The 5,445-nt window shown below is 38.9% G+C and overlaps 1 long non-coding RNA gene across 1 annotated transcript; it reads left to right on the top strand.

Moving 5' to 3' along the window:
• LOC109718759 lies at positions 3,820-5,152 on the top strand. The gene is made up of 2 exons (XR_002218508.1): positions 3,820-4,040; positions 4,933-5,152. It is a non-coding gene; the product is annotated as an uncharacterized LOC109718759 (long non-coding RNA).

Genomic DNA, 5,445 nt, shown 5'->3' with positions numbered 1-5,445 from the left:
ACTGTGGTCGCAATCAACATCACACAAGTAGCCACTGCAACCAATGCGGCAAGATACATGTATCTATAATAGGCTGGTCCTGCCGTGCATGCTCCGTTATCCGTCGTTCTCAGGAATTGGGGCGAGACCAATGAAATCGCAAGGGTAAATGCTACCACCCCAAAGCATGCAAGTCCGGTCGTGTACGGATACTCCACTGCCACCTTAAAAAATACAGAGCATAATTATTCTCTAACATTTTAAAATATATATATATTTTTTGATAGGTTTGATTAGATTGAGGAGTTAGGAGAAAAAAAAGTTAATTACAAAAATTTAAAATTAAAGAATTTTACACAAATACCTACTTTTCATTTTTTATTTTTCTTTCCAGACTTTCAAAAAATCTATATTTAACCCCCTTCAAATCTCAAAAATATTTTTAAATGGTTGTTGCATTAATGGAGAGGATCTGAAAAGCTTGAAATTATGTATCTACGTGCTATTTCCATATCATATAAATAACTGTACATCTCCTAAAATTATATGATAATCTAGAATTTAAAATAGTTATGTATATAAGATATAAGGGTTAAATCTTCATATTTCTCTCTATCTGATGTTTCAGATTTCTCTGAGGGAGAGGGGGATGCGATCGGGGGTAGGGGGCGGAGGGGGGAGAGGCGCTGTTCCAGAGGGGGCGCGGTTCAGTATGTGGGCCAGAGGGAGGATAGCGGCAATTCCGTGGGGACAGTGGTGCCAGGGGAGAGAGGCGTTTCAAGTCCCCCGGGGGGCGCGGGAGGGGAAGGGAGCGGCGAGTCCTCTCATGTGTGGCCACTCCCAAAAAAAAAAAAAGAAAGTAGGGTAGAGGTTCTCAAATTCTCCATTATACCTTCTTATTTACTTTAAGATAAAAGAATTTTTTTATATTATAATTACCAATAAAAGATGTTGCTCAAATTAATAAGTTGAGCACATGCTTGGTGTGATTAGACTCATCATGATAAGGTTTGTCTTTGGGGTATGTACGAAACCAAGGACAATTGATCTTTAATTATCTCTTTGTTTGCCATCGCACTCGTCTCCTATTAAGGGTTTAGTTTTGCTTTGATAATAGTGTTTTGTTTGCATTGATATGTGGTGGCACGTATTAAATTAGGGTTTCGTATGCTTTGATGTTGGCTGGCACAGATAATGTAGTTCTGATGTGTAAAGAAGACATGCATGTACGAAAAATGAAGGTTGTGACAGGGGCGGAAGGAAGTGGGGCGTGTGCGGGTTCCATAGGGGGCGGAGGGGGAGGGGGGCGCGGGTTCCAGGGGAGCCGAGGGGGAGGTTGGCCCGCTATCGGGGGGGAGGTGCCGGTTTGAGTTAGGCCCAGTGGGGTAGGGAAGAGACAGGGAGGCGGCGTACCTGAGCAGTACGGGGGCGCCGGAGCAGAAGTGGCAGTGCTTTAGCCTCAGCAGGCACGCCCTGGTAACGGGAGGAGCGCGGCAACCGGCGGTGGGGAAAGAGCTAGCAGTCGTCACCGCCGAGGACGAGGACTAGCAGTGTTGAATGGATTATTTGGGATGAGAGGGTTGGGGAGAAATGAGAATTTTTGAGAGGAGAGGGTTGGGGAGGAGAGGGTTGGGGATCGAGAAGGGAGAATAGGAGATCAGCTTAAATTATAGAATATTTCAGTGAAACATATTTTTCGTTTTTTAATTTTTTTTGAGCAGTTTTATGTACCCATCTATACAGGCTATACATACAAGCTATAATTCCTAGCTATAATAAGTAGGGACTAGGGGTAATTGAACCCCTATAAGGAGGAGGGACTAGGGACTAGGGAGGCTTAAGATGGATTTTTTTTAAAAAAATCTAAAAATAAGAAAAAAAAATGACAATTATGTAGAAGCAAGTTGATCTTCCAATGGCAAAAATTGTAGGGTTAGGTTGTAATAAAGCATTTCTCATATTATAGTCAACCCTTCAAAAAAATAAAAAATATTTTTGTGAAAAAAAAATGTATGGAGACCCCTCAACTATAGATCATTCCCAAATCGATCTCTCAACTTTTTCGTTTGAATTAGTAATCAACTTCTAACTTTTCTCTTTATATATTTTTTTAAAATATTTAGTTAGGTTAAAGACTTTACTAGATTAATTCATCATGTAAGTTATATTAAAAAATAATTAACATTATTAAAGTTAATAAAATCATCAATCGGTTTGATAACGTCCTTTTTTTTTTTTACTATTTTAAATTGATTTAAAAAATTAAAAAAATCTAGCCACTTAAAGTTGTCATTTTTAATTTTTTAAAAATATAAAATATTTAAAAATATTATCAATAAAATTAAATTGGTATTTTTATTAAAAAATTTAAAATTTATAAAAACTATTGTGAAATAATAAATATTTATTATCATTAAATATTTATTATTAATATTTATTATTAATAAATATTTAATAAGTATTTTTATTATCATTATTAATAATAAATATTTAATGATAATAAATATTTATTAAATATTTATTATTTTACAATAATTTTTATAAGTCTTCTCACAATTATAATTTACTTTGCCAACAAGCTATCTATAACAAGTTATCTATACAAGGTATACGATGGGCGCTTGAACTTGAGCCCTCTATGCACATCCATGTGCTTGATTTTTCTTTTGTTTGCCTTTCATTGGACTAGAATGTAGATAATAGTGTGATTATTTATGTAAGTTCTAGAGTCGTAGAGATGGTGGGGTGCGAACAAATGTAGAAAATAAGAAGGTTCTGCTTCCCTGCAAAAGCTTTTTTAATTCAGTATATATAGGAGCGGTTAATACTAGATAGAGAGTGCGTGGAATAGGGTTTTGAAAGAAGAAAAGGGGGAGAGAAGAAGAAAGAAAGATGTGGTAATTAAATTTATTTTCGTGAAGTTTATTTTCTTAAAAAAGAAGATTTTTAGAATTCTTTTATCGGAAAAATTCGTTTTTTCTCTCTCACGGTTCTTAACTACTCCCACCATCTCTCCACTCTCTCGCACGCTTAGGGGTGTAATGTGGGCCGTGCCGAGCCAGCACGGCTCACATTCACCCGGGCCAAATCGGGCCAGGGATCAGCTCGGCCCGATCTGAAGGAAATCCGCCGGCCATATTTGATGGATGCCCAGCCTAGCATGGCCCTCGGGCCCGGACTGCACGTGCCGAGCTGGGCCGGGCCGGGCCGGGCTCCGTGCCAGCTCTTCAATATTTTTTATTTTTAAAAATAATATAAAAATATTAAAAAATAAAAAAATAAAATAGTTCTTTTTTTTGTTTCCACTAATATGTTCGCTAAAAAAATAAAATTTATTAAAAAACTTAGAAAGTAGTAAATTTTTGAAATAATTTTAAATTTTATGAAGCCTTGAAATTTTTTTTAAAAATTTCTCAAAAATTTAAAATTTAAGAAGAGATAGGCTCATCTCTATAGAAGGGGCCTACAAACTTAAAAAGGGGCCTAGAGTCTACGGCCCTAGGCCCCCTTTTTTTCATACCTTGGGAGTTGGCGAGCCAGCTGGTTTCCGAACTCCCAAGATGTTGCTTAAGGAGTTGGGGAGCCAACTGTCCCCAAACACACTGGGGGGCCGTGCTGGTCCAACAGGCATGGCCCATGCGGGCCGTGCCGTGCTGGACGGCCCCACGGTAATGGCCCAGCACGGCCCAAATGCCAAGATGGGCCGGCCCGGCACGGGTTCTATAGTACCCACGGTTGTGCCGGGCCAGGCGCCCCGTGGGCCGCCCGACCCATTTTACACCCCTACTCACGCTTGTTTAATTTCCTCCCCTCATCTCTTTATCTCTCTCTTATCTGTTTTCTCTTCTACGGAAGAACCTCTTTTTTCCTGATAACCGCTCTCTCTCGACTGCGAGCTCTTTCGCGGGAGCAGTAGGGAGGACGAACGACAAGGATTAGGAGGAGGCGAGACCGTACGTGGTCTGAACCCAAGGTCCCCGCTCTCTCAGGCGCGCTCTCTCTTGATCTCTTTGTTTCGTTCGAGTCATAACTCTCACCTTCACCGCAATGCATAGGTACAGGTACATATTACATTTCGCGCACACCAAAATTTTCTATTAGAATTTAATTATTAGATATATATTTTAAAAATATTTATTATTAATATTTATTATCATAAAATATTTATTATTAATATTTATTATCATAAAATATTTATTATTAATAAATATTTCATTAAATATTTGTTATTAATATTTATTACTAATAAATATCTAATAAATATTTTTATTATCATTAAATATTTATTATTTTACAATAATTGGTAAGAAAAGTGGGCCAACATGAGCTTAAATTAGAGGGTACAGTGTAAGCTTATATAGTAATCATAGGCTGGAGTAGAGTTTAGGTTATAGCTAGGAATTATAGCATGTATAGCCTGCGCGGATGGGTACGTAAAACTGTTCGAAAAAAATTAAAAAATAAAAAAAAATGTTTCACTGTGAAATATTATATAATTTAAGCTGATCTCTCATTCTCCCCTCTCGATCCCCAACCCTCTCCTCCTATATCTCCCATTCTCCCTACCCCCAACCCTTTCCTCCCTAGCTCCCTTCGATGCTGCTAGTCCTCCTCCCCGGCGGTGACGACTGCTAGCTCTTTCCCCGCCGTCGGTTGAAGCACTCCTCCCGCTACCAGGGCGTGCCTGCTGAACAGCTCTATTCTCTCTTCTTCTCCTCCTTCACAATAACTCCATCATCATCTTCTAATGAATTTTCACCATTTCCACGGCCCGATCCACGCTCCCGCACCGTGGAATCCATTTAGGAGCAGTGGCGACCCTTTGGTATTTTCCAACCAGCCTTCCCATCACCATTGGACGACGAAATTCATCCTAATAGTCCTTTCTCCGGCAGTCATTGTGCTTCTTCTCGCCCTTTTGACATGCTACTATTGTTTTTGCTACTGTCGTAGTGTTCGACGAGAACACCAATCGGTCGCCTCCGCCTCCATATCGTCCTCAACATGCTCAGCACACAGTCCCTCCAACAGTCAGGCACAACAGCAGCCGCAACAACAGCTCAGCGAGGGCACTAACGTCACCGAGATCCAACTGGCAGGGGTCACTCTTGAGATACAAGAGGAGCAGCATTTACTTGAAAACCAATAAATAAAAATATATTTTTTGTGTGCCTATTCTTCTTATTATTGATTGTTTATAATCAATTTTTTTTAAAATTCAAGCAGTAGCAAGTATGGCGAAGTAGGTTGACGTTTCCACTATGCGGCTACTCTTGATTAGTATTGGCCTAGTATTGCATGTACTATATAAGGCCCCGTTTGGATGCCCTTAAAAACATAGCATAGTTAATATGCTATACCGGTAGAAAATTTATCTTATTAAGCGTTTGGAAGAAAAAAAAATTCCGTAATTTTTGGAATATAGTTAAACTATACACCAAAAAATGAAGTAAAATTATAATCCAC

The sequence above is a fragment of the Ananas comosus genome, linkage group 12, assembly GCF_001540865.1.
Source record: "Ananas comosus cultivar F153 linkage group 12, ASM154086v1, whole genome shotgun sequence".
Classification (NCBI taxonomy): domain Eukaryota; kingdom Viridiplantae; phylum Streptophyta; class Magnoliopsida; order Poales; family Bromeliaceae; genus Ananas; species Ananas comosus.
The sequence above is the reverse complement of the archived record's forward strand: the minus strand, read 5'-3'. Positions and strand labels throughout refer to the sequence as shown.